The following is a 16,901-nucleotide window of genomic DNA, read 5'->3' on the forward strand; positions in this document are numbered from 1 at the left end:
CGGTTTGATACAATCACCCCATGAAAAATAGAAAACAAATAAACATGTGTCGACGATATTTTTTCTGGAAAAAAGCAAAATTTCAAAATAAAATCACTTGCTTGTTTTGAGGTATTTCCCTCTTTCAAAAATCAGGTAAATTTTCTCAGATTTTTGGTTTTGGGTGGGTAACGATAAACCGAAAGAATTTTATATATTCATAATCAGCATAAGAAGCCAATACTGTCGGTGTAGCAATTATCATGGGAATTCCATTTTAGCTTGTTGTGAATAGTGGCCCAAGTCACTTTTTGCTTTCAGTTTTTTTTTTCACACTGTTGGATTAAATTATCTGGCGACGAAATTTTTTTTAACCTTTTCATTTTATTGAATTGAATAGGACAATAAAAAGAAAGAGGGTCAATTTAACAACTTGATAGTTAATTTTTTTTTTAATGTCTGAATATATAAGGGATTTAAGTTTCAGGGTAAGAATTGTCCTTTTAAGAAAGATACATTTTACCTGGCTGGTATAAAATCAAAACGTGTAATTCATGTAGGCAGGATGATTTTTGATTATCTCTACTCCTTCTCTAAACATATTTTAAGGCGTAGGAAATTGTATAAAGACAAGTCTGCATTTGTTATAATCTTGGAAAGTAATAAATCTTTCTGTAATTTGGTTTGAGTCTGATTTTCTTTTAAGATGAAATGCATAATAATTAAATGTATTATTGATTAAATAAATTGATCCCAATGCCCTTTTGTTCTTTTGATTTGTCTCCCACATACATTTGCTAAGAAATAATTAATGTTAAAAGGCTGTCTCAAGCCACGAGGCCATAACAAATTAGTAATAAGGGTGAGAAGTGCCAGTGGCACTTTTCCAAGCATTTTTTCTTTCATACTTATTCTAATGTGACTTCTGAACATCAGAATGGTGGAAGGGGCAAAGGATGGTCTGGGGGGAGGGGGGATGTCCTCTTCTAAAGCATCTATGGGCTTTGCTTGAGCACTAATGATTTTGAGCTGACTGCAGGGATTGGTAACGACATTTCATTTTATTATCAAAATGTCTCAGATAACTCATATGCATTTCAAACGGTTCGTGGTAAGGAACTGTAGTAAGGAGCCACCCGGCTCAAACCGAGACTCTATTTTAATTATATAAATTTCATTAATTTTAGTCTTACCCATCAAAAGTTATGAGCCTTAGAAAATTTGGCTCATTCTAGGAAATAGGGGGAAACGCCCCCTAAAAGTCATAGAATATTAATGAAAATCACACCATCAGAAAACCCTACTGTAGATTTTTCAATCTTCTATCTATAAAATGTGGAATTTTGTATTTTTTTGCCAGAAGACAGATCACAGATGCGTGTTTATTTGTTTTTTGTTGTTTTTTCTTCCCAGGGGTGATCGGATCCACCCATTGGTCCTAGAATGTCGTGATGAGGCTTATTCTGAAGGAAATTGTAAGTTCTAGTGCCCTTTTTAAGTGACCAAAAAATTGGAGGAACCTAGGCGGACTTCCAAGCTCATTTTTCCCAAAGTCACCGGATCAAAATTTTGAGATAGCCATTTTGTTCAGAATAGTCAAAAAACCTAATAATTAAGTCTTTCAGGATGACTTAATCCCCCGCAGTCCCCGGCAGAAAGCGCTGCAAGTTACAAACTTTGACCATTGCTTACAAATAGTAATGGTTATTGGGAATTGCACAGACGTTATCAGGGGGACTTTTTTGCGTCAAGGAGGGGGGGGGGGGAGGGAAGGGGGTTACAAAGGGAGGCTTTTTCCAAGGAGGAATTTCAGCTGGAAGTAAGGAGCAGCATTAGAACTTTAAATGAACGGAAATTATCACATATATAAGGGGCTTGTCTCCTCCACAATACCTCACTCTTTACGCTAAAGTATTTTTAGTAATTTCAACTATTTATTCTACGGCCTTTGTCATTTAGGGGCCATTATTTACTTAATTCACTTGAAGAATTCACTTAAAAACTTGAAAAAATTACTAGTATTATTTTCGGTGCATGAATTACTTTATGAACTTGGTTTTACTTAAATCGATAACTCATTAAAGGACTTACTTATATTGTCAATATGCAGAGGTAGTCTAGCTAAAAATCCAAGATAGTCTTCTTTCGTCTTTGCTTTTTCATAAATGTTGTTTTCTGTTTCGATGGCATATTTTGATGTTGTCGGTTTTCCTGATTTCTGTATGGCTTCTTCTCTAAAAAAAAAGAAGGGTGAACATTTTTTTCCATACACATGCTAATATCCACAACACCTTGACTAACTTATTGATGATCATCAGTCCTATGGCTGACTGATCAAGGAAAGAAGCAAGAATAAAAGTACTGGTCGGGGGGGGGGGGACAATTGGCCTTTGTCCTTTAGAACTGGTAACCCCTCCCTCATAGATTCTTATGAGCCTAGAATTGGGGTCCAGCCTACATAAGCCTAAATAAGCTACTACATGCTTATTTCATAATATGCAGAAGCTAACACATTTTGAAAGCATTTTTGCAATACTTTACCCCAAAAACACCCTAATATAAAAATATATAACCCAGATTAAGTATTCCCCATGCGTTTGTTCATGTGTCACTCTTGTTTTAACCAATGTACCTGTAAATTGACTCATAAACGCCCCGCTCTTTACGCTAAAGTTTTTTACTGTTTTAAAAAGAAGAGTTGAGAGAAAGAGTCAAACTTTAGCGTAAAGAGCGGGGCGTTTATGAGGATGCAGCCCCTTTCATATACGAAGTAATTTCTGTTCGTTTTAAGTTTTAATGTCGCTCCTTACTTTCAGTTGAAAAAACTTGTTTTTTTTATTTAATCATACATAGATTCATTTGTCTGATACAATTGAATTTTTGGTCTTCCACAGGGTGAAAACCATCCTGATAGGGATCTGTTTGATTTTACGGAATGTGTGTCTGTCCCCCCCCCCCTTCTACCTCCCTACCCTACTGGTGAAATACAGGATACCTTCAACGAAACGCATTATCAGACTCAATTGACAGAATTTGGACACCTTTCAAGGATGTCCAACTTCTAAGCAAGATGGTGCTTGTGTAATACTAGTCGCTAGAACACCACTTAAATGGGAGGAGAATCTAATTTTCGGCAGCTATGTCAAACACCACGTTGCCAATTCAGGGCATCAAGTGACGCATTAATAGGTTTTACTCATGATGTTTTCTTTTTATTAGAGAATAAAAAATCATGTTTCTCTAAAGAAGGTCTTCCTGGAAAACACCCGCTAAAATTGGTTCATGTCCTTTTCCCACAATAAGATTTCACAGCGGGAACATTAAATCATATTAGCATCCTTTGTCAGTGTAATAACTATCTTTATATATCATCCCAGCTCCAATACAGTTCCCGTCAATAACCCTAGCGTAATGGGTCAACCTTTAACATTGGCCTAGTTATCGGGTAGATTAAATTTTCACTTGTCGTCTTTTTGAATGCTGAAAACCTGTCTTCGTCAGAATCTTGGTACTTTTACTCTCTACATCGTTGTAGAATAATCAGTTCGGTTTTGTTTGTTAAGTCAGTTTCTTCATCTATGACTTGAAGAGGAGTAAAAAAATATCAGAAAATATTTTCTTTGAGTAAGTGGATATTTTCTAATCAGACTGTGCGTAGCAGGAAGGGCTCATAACCCGGAGGATTTTTTTCCGAGAGGGAGGGGGTTCGAAAAGTAGGTTAGAAATTGAAAGGGTACTAGTTTAGGGATTGGCCCCAGCAGGAGTAAATACGCAAAAACCACTTTTAAGAAACTATAAAATACTTACTTTGATCATTCCTAAAAGCTTCTCATTTTGCTTTCCCATCTCCTGCTAATGGTAAAAACGACAGGCCACATTGTATATTCGGTAAATTTTCCGGTTAACTTGACATCGAGATAGCTAAGAAATAGACATTCCTTTAGAATCAGAATTTCATCCTACGACTGCTGTAAAATGTTAGCATGCAAATTGTGTTAGCTACAATTATTCTGCATATTATGAAGTAAAACATGTTTTCTAACTTCATACTGTCCAATTACTTTACCCCTTCCCCTTCCCCCTAGTGTGCAAACATATAGCCCAAATTATGCAAATCCAATGCACTCTGTTGAATGTCTTTGTGGCAATGAAACCGGTTTTTATAGATCAAAATTCTTAAGTGTTTTGAGTGATAGCTAAGAAATAGACATTCCTTTTGAATCAGAATTTCATCCTGAATCCAAATATAAAATTCATTTTCACTTAAAAGAACTTAATTATCTGAATTGAAATAGCTTGAATTTATTGTATATAGGGTATGCGCAAAATTTTCCCATGTTTTGATAAACAGTTAAATCCATTTGAAGAAAAGAATGACGTATGGAATGGAAATTCATATGGAATATGGAATTTCCTCATATGGAATTCATTCCATATTTAATGGAATTTCATATGGAATTCATTTCCATATGGAATGGAAAGTATGTTTGGAAATTCTGTGCGTAAGCCTATATAAAATTCAGGCTATGTATTTCACCGTTAGGGTAGGGAGGTGGGAGGAATAAAGTACATTTTTGGTGCGAATGAATGTTATATTTTAATTCAGGATGAAATTCTGATTGTTAAGATATATCTATTTCTGGATCTTGTGTATTATACGCCACTCAAGTTTACGATGTGTAAAACTCGAGAACAAACCGGTTTCTTCGCTTGTTTCTTTCAGCTTGTATCCGTAATGCATCCGTAAACGCATTCCAAACCAATGATTAAACCTGGTTGATCATCAGATTTGCAAACGTGACTTCGAATACGAGATTTTCAGATCAAGTTCAAGCCCATAAGTGAAGCATTGAACCAACAGGACAAAGTGAAGTTATTAAGTAGCAAATTAAACTTTTTTGAATTAACCGAACCTTTCAAAATAATAAATTTAGATACTCTGATACTAATATGGTGGATCTGCTCGTCCCTGCCAACTGGAGATTCTGAGGTTCGATTGCGTATTGTGCCAGGGAACTGAAATAATGAGTAATTTCAACTCCATAATTTGTATTAATTTTAATTATCTTATATTATCATAATTAATATCTCAAAGAGTAATATTTTGCTCTTTGTTTAAAAGGGTCCTTGCTAAATATAAACAAGCAAAAAATAATAATAGTGGTTTCTCACGCTATTTTGATTTTAGAGTATTTCCCTTAATTTTTTCCTTACTGTAAATTTGCTCGAAGTTATTCAAGTTGCCCATTGTTTACGTTGTTTACATAAGATCCCTTGGTACTGTTCTGTTATAGCACCTATGATAACTTCTTCATCCATTGATGCAATGTAGAACCAGTCTCTTCGTTTCTTTCTTTCAGCTTAGCGCGAGACAAGACAAAGACAAGTGACGGAATAGGTAGGAAATATATAATTTGGGCAATATATTTGTACATTAGGGGGGGGGGAGTATTTTACGGTTTGAAGTTAGAAAACAATTATTACTTTATAATATGAAGAATAATTATACCTAACACATTTTGTATGTATACCCGCTATTCTTTACCCCCCTTCTTCCTGATGTGCAAATAATAACCCAAATTTGTTTCTAAATTATTATATTTTCATCGTATCTCGTGATAATGTACTATGATTGGGCGTCAAAGAAACAGTTTTAAATAAATGAAGCACTAAGTGGCGTATAATACACAAGTACCATATTTCTAATCTAATTTATTTTATTACTAAAATTTATTGAGTATTTAATTTGGGCTCTAGGCCTGTAAATGACCATTAGGGGGTGGGAGAGGGGTTTCATAAAGCAAAGTGAAAAGCTTTTAGGAAAAATTTAAGTAAGTAGTTAGAATTTTTAAAGTTGTTTCCAGACTTTTATAGTGTTTCTTTCTGTGGAGGGCAACCACTGGAACTTTAGTTTAGGAATTTCAAATCTTTTATTGAAGATTGTTTCTGCCGGGCCTTGGGAGGAATCTTGCAACTAACCCTGTGCACATACATGAGCAACATATGAAATTTAGTAACAAGTTTATCTGAAAAGGAGAGCTGTTTGTTTTTCCAAGCGCCCAAAAGTCTTTCCTGGGGATACTTGCAGTTGACAGTTCCTCCCGTTTCCAAAAACATAGCGCGTCAAACAATGAAAAAAAAAAGGTGAGGCTTCGGTATCAAAATTATAGGCCCAATGCCGCCAATTAAAGAAAATGAGTATTAGCCTACAACTAGGGCTATTGAGAAGGAAATATATTAGAAAATAATTCTTATTTCAGAATATTCAGAAAAATTGAAATATTGAACATATTTTGAAGGTGTTTTCAGTATACTTTATCCCTAACCATCCTAATTGTTTAAATATATACCCCAAATTATACCTGTGTTTTTCCGTTTGTTTAAGTGTTTGTGTTAAAAAAAATAGTTTGAGATTCAACAAAAATTATTTTTAATGTTTATCAACAACAAAATTCGAATTCCAACAGCTGAAACTAAATATTAGAGACCATTTTGGAACTCCATGATCATTATTGAATGTCCAATTTGTTGAGAAACAAAAATGTTGGATTCCCATACCTGAATTGAATTTTCAACTTGTTGAATAATAAACTAGTTGAATGTTCTCACATACTATGGAATTTTCAATTTGTTGACAAACGCCATGTTGCATTTTAAGATCCTTATTGAATTTACATCTTGTTTGTTATATTTCCAATTCTTTCATTGGATTATCCTTACTACCGTTGTTCAACTTTCTAGGCCTGCTGTTGGATTTTCAATTACTTTCACTGAATAGTCTTGTTTTTTATACATGTAGAGGGGCGCTTTTCTGATTTTTATTTAATGATGATGCAAGAAAAAAGTTTTTTTTAAATATTCCCTTCCCCCGTAATTCTGGAAACTGCATAGGCCAGTTCAGTTTGCTGTTCTTCTTCTCGAATTCCAGTAAGTAGGCTATGTCATTTCTTGTCACATACTTCAATTTCCTACATTAAGACTTGAGCGGGTCGTGTGCGATCGGACCTAAATTCAAAATCTCGTGTTTTTAAATTAGATATTGAATTTTGTTTTATTAGGTTTTTGCGGGAATAGTTTCTGTTAATGTGAAAGTGAATACGGAAAATCTGTTATTATCAGAACATAAACTTAATATTAAGCTCCATTGGGTCATACAGGGTGCTGTGTACATTTATTTAATTTTGTCTTTGAATTATTTTATTTTTTGAATTATTATTTTTTTTTTTGTCTTTGAATTAGAGGTGCTTTCTAACCTTCCATGATCCTACGCTATCTTGTAAAGTTGTTAATTTAGGTGGGTGATATTCTCAGGAATGAATCCAGAATCTAAGTTATGTATCGGAAGCTGGCACGTACGCAGGGGGGGGGGAGGCTTCGGCCCTCCCCCCCCCCCGAAATTTTGTGAAATGTTTAATTTCTCCATAGTTTCTTGGGATTTCGGGCAAAAGTAGGACATTTATTAACAATCTAGATACATGTGTGAAGCCTTTTTTGTTTTTTTTTACAGCATGCAATTAAGTCACTGCCAAGTTACTAACCCATTTTCTGTCCCTCTTTTTACCCTCTTTGAAGTAATTAGCAATTGTACTATTATTTTTTTTTGTAAAGAGAGTTTGCTTTCCACAGCAAAATAGAATTATCACAGCAAAATTAGAGGGTTTATCTCCCCTTTTCTGGATAAAGTACAGCTTTTAATGGATCAAATTGTGGAAACTATCATTTTTCATTAAAATCTACGTTTTGGCCATTGAAGAACTACCCCCCCCCCCCACAGCACCCATATTGTACTGTTAACCCTAAAATTTCCCTTTCAGTGGGATATAATAGATTAATCACTGGTTCTAAGTCGCTATGAACATAACCCCATCCGCTACAATGCTACAGATTAAAGTTAATCTGTATTTTCCGATATACGTGCTTTTTGAATTACTAAATAAAAAAGTGCTACTTTATATCTGCCGTTTCGAAGGTTTTGGCCCCCCCCCCCGAAAAAATTCCTGCGTACGTGCCTGATCGGAAGGGTCATTTGAAGATTATGCCATAATACCCTTCCAAATTTGTGCAGTTAAGTATAGTGTATAAATATGCAGCTCAAATGAGGCACAAGGAAAGCATTGCGAGATTTAAACGCTTTACTAAATCCTGATTTATTCGGTTTTAACTATTTATGGAAGTTTTCCTTAAGTTTGAAAAACGAAACCTGATATGGCTTAAAAGGCTTAGGTCGAAATAATTGTTTTTCAAACCAAAAGCCAAAGAAGAAAGACTAATAATCCAAAACTGTAGTGAAAGTTCATTTTATTAAAGTTTTTATGTTCAAGTTTTATAGGTATTAATATGTCTTGTACGCAATCTTATAAACCCTGAAAATAACACAAAGGTAGAGATATGTGCTTGGAAAAACTTTTCCGGGAAGTTTTTCCCCGGAAACTTTTCCGGGGCATAGTCTAGGCCCTACATTTGTTTCTGAGAGTTTTATCTACCTAACAAATATTTTCCAAGAAGTGGAAATTTCAAGATCTAGAATACTGTTTTACACCGGTTGACGTGATGGTATAAAGGATTTAAAAATTAAAATAACTACATGTTTCATGGACAAGGCCGGACATCTGTATGTGAGAAATTTCTTTTGATGAGAATGAGGGTGGCAAATATGTCTGAGTAACAAAACAGGCCAATTATATGATGAACATCCGAAATGTGGAAACAATAGTAAATGCGGTTTTCTGAATAGCATATATAAGTGATATGGAGTATTACTGTTTCGAGTCAAATTGACAGTCCGACAGGTTACCTATCGTCTATGGTATACCTGCATTATAAGTAGGCTAAACATAACCACAGGTAAACATCCTTATCCAATAGGCAAGTAATTTCTTAGACACTTGGTTTTCAAAATATTGAAATAACAGGCAAAACGCTGATTTTATCCGTCATTTCCTTATTTTCATTTATTTATTTTATACTTTATTTTATTATTTTATTTATTTATTATTTATTATTATTTTTAATTTATTATTATTATTTATTATTTATTTATTTTATTATTTATTTTATACTTTAGATGGTTCCCATTAGCTCTGAAGCTTCTATTTATAAGCTATTCTGTTTAGAATAGATTCTATTTAGAACTAAGTTATATGCGGCAATAATCACTTATATCGTTAGAATAGAGAAACTTACCCAATTAACTCTAATCCTTTTTCAAGGCTTCATTTGCATTCAAGTTATAAAATACAAATGTATGTGAGAGTTCTATAATATTTCGCTACGAGATCCTGTAGGCTACCAGTTTTTTTTTCTGTCAGGGCAGGGGGTACGAGCTTGGACAAAATTACAGGGGAAAAAATAAATCTTTTTGTAGTTAGTCAAGTTTCTTCCATTAGTTCAGGTTGGCAGGAGGGGTAGGGGGAGCACGTGTTGCTTTATCTATACTAAGGTTAGGTTAGAAAGGTTTGTATACCCAAATATTAAATTTGCTACAGTTAATCCCTCAAATCGTCCAGTTAGGCAACAAATTAGGAAAAGACAGTATAAGTTATCCAACTGTTTCCTCTTCGACGTTTGAGTCTCGGTTTGAGTCAACACAACGAAAAGAAGATAGGAATGAAAAGTGGAACAAAGGGGATAAAAGAACGAGTTGAATTTATAACTCAGTTCAAATGTAGTGCAATCCTTGGTCCTACAGAATTGTTTCATTTTGCAGGCTGTAGGCTTTGTTTTTGACCAAATAGAAACGCGTACAATATCCTAATTAAATTCGTAAAAAATGCGTTAAGTCTTATACAAGTAAGTGATAGAGTGACATCTCCGGTTTTAATCCCTCCCACAGCACATGGATACAACTGATAACAGTTTTTCAGCGACAACATTGCAAGATAATTAACAAAAAAATCCTTTTATGCGGGGGGGGGGAGTATTTTACGGTTTGAAGTTAGAAAACAATTATTACTTTATAATATGAAGAATAATTATACCTAACACATTTTGTATGTATACCCGCTATTCTTTACCCCCCTTCTTCCTGATGTGCAAATAATAACCCAAATTTGTTTCTAAATTATTATATTTTCATCGTATCTCGTGATAATGTACTATGATTGGGCGTCAAAGAAACAGTTTTAAATAAATGAAGCACTAAGTGGCGTATAATACACAAGTACCATATTTCTAATCTAATTTATTTTATTACTAAAATTTATTGAGTATTTAATTTGGGCTCTAGGCCTGTAAATGACCATTAGGGGGTGGGAGAGGGGTTTCATAAAGCAAAGTGAAAAGCTTTTAGGAAAAATTTAAGTAAGTAGTTAGAATTTTTAAAGTTGTTTCCAGACTTTTATAGTGTTTCTTTCTGTGGAGGGCAACCACTGGAACTTTAGTTTAGGAATTTCAAATCTTTTATTGAAGATTGTTTCTGCCGGGCCTTGGGAGGAATCTTGCAACTAACCCTGTGCACATACATGAGCAACATATGAAATTTAGTAACAAGTTTATCTGAAAAGGAGAGCTGTTTGTTTTTCCAAGCGCCCAAAAGTCTTTCCTGGGGATACTTGCAGTTGACAGTTCCTCCCGTTTCCAAAAACATAGCGCGTCAAACAATGAAAAAAAAAAGGTGAGGCTTCGGTATCAAAATTATAGGCCCAATGCCGCCAATTAAAGAAAATGAGTATTAGCCTACAACTAGGGCTATTGAGAAGGAAATATATTAGAAAATAATTCTTATTTCAGAATATTCAGAAAAATTGAAATATTGAACATATTTTGAAGGTGTTTTCAGTATACTTTATCCCTAACCATCCTAATTGTTTAAATATATACCCCAAATTATACCTGTGTTTTTCCGTTTGTTTAAGTGTTTGTGTTAAAAAAAATAGTTTGAGATTCAACAAAAATTATTTTTAATGTTTATCAACAACAAAATTCGAATTCCAACAGCTGAAACTAAATATTAGAGACCATTTTGGAACTCCATGATCATTATTGAATGTCCAATTTGTTGAGAAACAAAAATGTTGGATTCCCATACCTGAATTGAATTTTCAACTTGTTGAATAATAAACTAGTTGAATGTTCTCACATACTATGGAATTTTCAATTTGTTGACAAACGCCATGTTGCATTTTAAGATCCTTATTGAATTTACATCTTGTTTGTTATATTTCCAATTCTTTCATTGGATTATCCTTACTACCGTTGTTCAACTTTCTAGGCCTGCTGTTGGATTTTCAATTACTTTCACTGAATAGTCTTGTTTTTTATACATGTAGAGGGGCGCTTTTCTGATTTTTATTTAATGATGATGCAAGAAAAAAGTTTTTTTTAAATATTCCCTTCCCCCGTAATTCTGGAAACTGCATAGGCCAGTTCAGTTTGCTGTTCTTCTTCTCGAATTCCAGTAAGTAGGCTATGTCATTTCTTGTCACATACTTCAATTTCCTACATTAAGACTTGAGCGGGTCGTGTGCGATCGGACCTAAATTCAAAATCTCGTGTTTTTAAATTAGATATTGAATTTTGTTTTATTAGGTTTTTGCGGGAATAGTTTCTGTTAATGTGAAAGTGAATACGGAAAATCTGTTATTATCAGAACATAAACTTAATATTAAGCTCCATTGGGTCATACAGGGTGCTGTGTACATTTATTTAATTTTGTCTTTGAATTATTTTATTTTTTGAATTATTATTTTTTTTTTTGTCTTTGAATTAGAGGTGCTTTCTAACCTTCCATGATCCTACGCTATCTTGTAAAGTTGTTAATTTAGGTGGGTGATATTCTCAGGAATGAATCCAGAATCTAAGTTATGTATCGGAAGCTGGCACGTACGCAGGGGGGGGGGAGGCTTCGGCCCTCCCCCCCCCCCCGAAATTTTGTGAAATGTTTAATTTCTCCATAGTTTCTTGGGATTTCGGGCAAAAGTAGGACATTTATTAACAATCTAGATACATGTGTGAAGCCTTTTTTGTTTTTTTTTACAGCATGCAATTAAGTCACTGCCAAGTTACTAACCCATTTTCTGTCCCTCTTTTTACCCTCTTTGAAGTAATTAGCAATTGTACTATTATTTTTTTTTGTAAAGAGAGTTTGCTTTCCACAGCAAAATAGAATTATAACAGCAAAATTAGAGGGTTTATCTCCCCTTTTCTGGATAAAGTACAGCTTTTAATGGATCAAATTGTGGAAACTATCATTTTTCATTAAAATCTACGTTTTGGCCATTGAAGAACTACCCCCCCCCCACAGCACCCATATTGTACTGTTAACCCTAAAATTTCCCTTTCAGTGGGATATAATAGATTAATCACTGGTTCTAAGTCGCTATGAACATAACCCCATCCGCTACAATGCTACAGATTAAAGTTAATCTGTATTTTCCGATATACATGCTTTTTGAATTACTAAATAAAAAAGTGCTACTTTATATCTGCCGTTTCGAAGGTTTTGGCCCCCCCCCCCGAAAAAATTCCTGCGTACGTGCCTGATCGGAAGGGTCATTTGAAGATTATGCCATAATACCCTTCCAAATTTGTGCAGTTAAGTATAGTGTATAAATATGCAGCTCAAATGAGGCACAAGGAAAGCATTGCGAGATTTAAACGCTTTACTAAATCCTGATTTATTCGGTTTTAACTATTTATGGAAGTTTTCCTTAAGTTTGAAAAACGAAACCTGATATGGCTTAAAAGGCTTAGGTCGAAATAATTGTTTTTCAAACCAAAAGCCAAAGAAGAAAGACTAATAATCCAAAACTGTAGTGAAAGTTCATTTTATTAAAGTTTTTATGTTCAAGTTTTATAGGTATTAATATGTCTTGTACGCAATCTTATAAACCCTGAAAATAACACAAAGGTAGAGATATGTGCTTGGAAAAACTTTTCCGGGAAGTTTTTCCCCGGAAACTTTTCCGGGGCATAGTCTAGGCCCTACATTTGTTTCTGAGAGTTTTATCTACCTAACAAATATTTTCCAAGAAGTGGAAATTTCAAGATCTAGAATACTGTTTTACACCGGTTGACGTGATGGTATAAAGGATTTAAAAATTAAAATAACTACATGTTTCATGGACAAGGCCGGACATCTGTATGTGAGAAATTTCTTTTGATGAGAATGAGGGTGGCAAATATGTCTGAGTAACAAAACAGGCCAATTATATGATGAACATCCGAAATGTGGAAACAATAGTAAATGCGGTTTTCTGAATAGCATATATAAGTGATATGGAGTATTACTGTTTCGAGTCAAATTGACAGTCCGACAGGTTACCTATCGTCTATGGTATACCTGCATTATAAGTAGGCTAAACATAACCACAGGTAAACATCCTTATCCAATAGGCAAGTAATTTCTTAGACACTTGGTTTTCAAAATATTGAAATAACAGGCAAAACGCTGATTTTATCCGTCATTTCCTTATTTTCATTTATTTATTTTATACTTTATTTTATTATTTTATTTATTTATTATTTATTATTATTTTTAATTTATTATTATTATTTATTATTTATTTATTTTATTATTTATTTTATACTTTAGATGGTTCCCATTAGCTCTGAAGCTTCTATTTATAAGCTATTCTGTTTAGAATAGATTCTATTTAGAACTAAGTTATATGCGGCAATAATCACTTATATCGTTAGAATAGAGAAACTTACCCAATTAACTCTAATCCTTTTTCAAGGCTTCATTTGCATTCAAGTTATAAAATACAAATGTATGTGAGAGTTCTATAATATTTCGCTACGAGATCCTGTAGGCTACCAGTTTTTTTTTCTGTCAGGGCAGGGGGTACGAGCTTGGACAAAATTACAGGGGAAAAAATAAATCTTTTTGTAGTTAGTCAAGTTTCTTCCATTAGTTCAGGTTGGCAGGAGGGGTAGGGGGAGCACGTGTTGCTTTATCTATACTAAGGTTAGGTTAGAAAGGTTTGTATACCCAAATATTAAATTTGCTACAGTTAATCCCTCAAATCGTCCAGTTAGGCAACAAATTAGGAAAAGACAGTATAAGTTATCCAACTGTTTCCTCTTCGACGTTTGAGTCTCGGTTTGAGTCAACACAACGAAAAGAAGATAGGAATGAAAAGTGGAACAAAGGGGATAAAAGAACGAGTTGAATTTATAACTCAGTTCAAATGTAGTGCAATCCTTGGTCCTACAGAATTGTTTCATTTTGCAGGCTGTAGGCTTTGTTTTTGACCAAATAGAAACGCGTACAATATCCTAATTAAATTCGTAAAAAATGCGTTAAGTCTTATACAAGTAAGTGATAGAGTGACATCTCCGGTTTTAATCCCTCCCACAGCACATGGATACAACTGATAACAGTTTTTCAGCGACAACATTGCAAGATAATTAACAAAAAAATCCTTTTATGCGGGGGGGGGGAGTATTTTACGGTTTGAAGTTAGAAAACAATTATTACTTTATAATATGAAGAATAATTATACCTAACACATTTTGTATGTATACCCGCTATTCTTTACCCCCCTTCTTCCTGATGTGCAAATAATAACCCAAATTTGTTTCTAAATTATTATATTTTCATCGTATCTCGTGATAATGTACTATGATTGGGCGTCAAAGAAACAGTTTTAAATAAATGAAGCACTAAGTGGCGTATAATACACAAGTACCATATTTCTAATCTAATTTATTTTATTACTAAAATTTATTGAGTATTTAATTTGGGCTCTAGGCCTGTAAATGACCATTAGGGGGTGGGAGAGGGGTTTCATAAAGCAAAGTGAAAAGCTTTTAGGAAAAATTTAAGTAAGTAGTTAGAATTTTTAAAGTTGTTTCCAGACTTTTATAGTGTTTCTTTCTGTGGAGGGCAACCACTGGAACTTTAGTTTAGGAATTTCAAATCTTTTATTGAAGATTGTTTCTGCCGGGCCTTGGGAGGAATCTTGCAACTAACCCTGTGCACATACATGAGCAACATATGAAATTTAGTAACAAGTTTATCTGAAAAGGAGAGCTGTTTGTTTTTCCAAGCGCCCAAAAGTCTTTCCTGGGGATACTTGCAGTTGACAGTTCCTCCCGTTTCCAAAAACATAGCGCGTCAAACAATGAAAAAAAAAAGGTGAGGCTTCGGTATCAAAATTATAGGCCCAATGCCGCCAATTAAAGAAAATGAGTATTAGCCTACAACTAGGGCTATTGAGAAGGAAATATATTAGAAAATAATTCTTATTTCAGAATATTCAGAAAAATTGAAATATTGAACATATTTTGAAGGTGTTTTCAGTATACTTTATCCCTAACCATCCTAATTGTTTAAATATATACCCCAAATTATACCTGTGTTTTTCCGTTTGTTTAAGTGTTTGTGTTAAAAAAAATAGTTTGAGATTCAACAAAAATTATTTTTAATGTTTATCAACAACAAAATTCGAATTCCAACAGCTGAAACTAAATATTAGAGACCATTTTGGAACTCCATGATCATTATTGAATGTCCAATTTGTTGAGAAACAAAAATGTTGGATTCCCATACCTGAATTGAATTTTCAACTTGTTGAATAATAAACTAGTTGAATGTTCTCACATACTATGGAATTTTCAATTTGTTGACAAACGCCATGTTGCATTTTAAGATCCTTATTGAATTTACATCTTGTTTGTTATATTTCCAATTCTTTCATTGGATTATCCTTACTACCGTTGTTCAACTTTCTAGGCCTGCTGTTGGATTTTCAATTACTTTCACTGAATAGTCTTGTTTTTTATACATGTAGAGGGGCGCTTTTCTGATTTTTATTTAATGATGATGCAAGAAAAAAGTTTTTTTTAAATATTCCCTTCCCCCGTAATTCTGGAAACTGCATAGGCCAGTTCAGTTTGCTGTTCTTCTTCTCGAATTCCAGTAAGTAGGCTATGTCATTTCTTGTCACATACTTCAATTTCCTACATTAAGACTTGAGCGGGTCGTGTGCGATCGGACCTAAATTCAAAATCTCGTGTTTTTAAATTAGATATTGAATTTTGTTTTATTAGGTTTTTGCGGGAATAGTTTCTGTTAATGTGAAAGTGAATACGGAAAATCTGTTATTATCAGAACATAAACTTAATATTAAGCTCCATTGGGTCATACAGGGTGCTGTGTACATTTATTTAATTTTGTCTTTGAATTATTTTATTTTTTGAATTATTATTTTTTTTTTTGTCTTTGAATTAGAGGTGCTTTCTAACCTTCCATGATCCTACGCTATCTTGTAAAGTTGTTAATTTAGGTGGGTGATATTCTCAGGAATGAATCCAGAATCTAAGTTATGTATCGGAAGCTGGCACGTACGCAGGGGGGGGGGAGGCTTCGGCCCTCCCCCCCCCCCCCCGAAATTTTGTGAAATGTTTAATTTCTCCATAGTTTCTTGGGATTTCGGGCAAAAGTAGGACATTTATTAACAATCTAGATACATGTGTGAAGCCTTTTTTGTTTTTTTTTACAGCATGCAATTAAGTCACTGCCAAGTTACTAACCCATTTTCTGTCCCTCTTTTTACCCTCTTTGAAGTAATTAGCAATTGTACTATTATTTTTTTTTGTAAAGAGAGTTTGCTTTCCACAGCAAAATAGAATTATCACAGCAAAATTAGAGGGTTTATCTCCCCTTTTCTGGATAAAGTACAGCTTTTAATGGATCAAATTGTGGAAACTATCATTTTTCATTAAAATCTACGTTTTGGCCATTGAAGAACTACCCCCCCCCCCACAGCACCCATATTGTACTGTTAACCCTAAAATTTCCCTTTCAGTGGGATATAATAGATTAATCACTGGTTCTAAGTCGCTATGAACATAACCCCATCCGCTACAATGCTACAGATTAAAGTTAATCTGTATTTTCCGATATACATGCTTTTTGAATTACTAAATAAAAAAGTGCTACTTTATATCTGCCGTTTCGAAGGTTTTGGCCCCCCCCC

The 16,901-nt window shown here is 34.0% G+C and overlaps 1 protein-coding gene across 1 annotated transcript in view; it reads left to right on the forward strand.

Moving 5' to 3' along the window:
• Nucleotides 1–3,477: 3,477 nt before the first annotated feature.
• LOC136035758 (uncharacterized) overlaps nucleotides 3,478–16,901 on the forward strand; it is a 159,168-nt gene continuing 145,744 nt past the window's right edge. The window contains exon 1 of the mRNA XM_065717728.1: nucleotides 3,478–3,603. The gene's annotated coding sequence lies outside the window, so the exon portion shown is untranslated. The remainder of the gene's footprint in view (nucleotides 3,604–16,901) is intronic.

This window comes from Artemia franciscana, chromosome 14 (genome assembly GCF_032884065.1).
Source record: "Artemia franciscana chromosome 14, ASM3288406v1, whole genome shotgun sequence".
NCBI lineage: Eukaryota > Metazoa > Arthropoda > Branchiopoda > Anostraca > Artemiidae > Artemia > Artemia franciscana.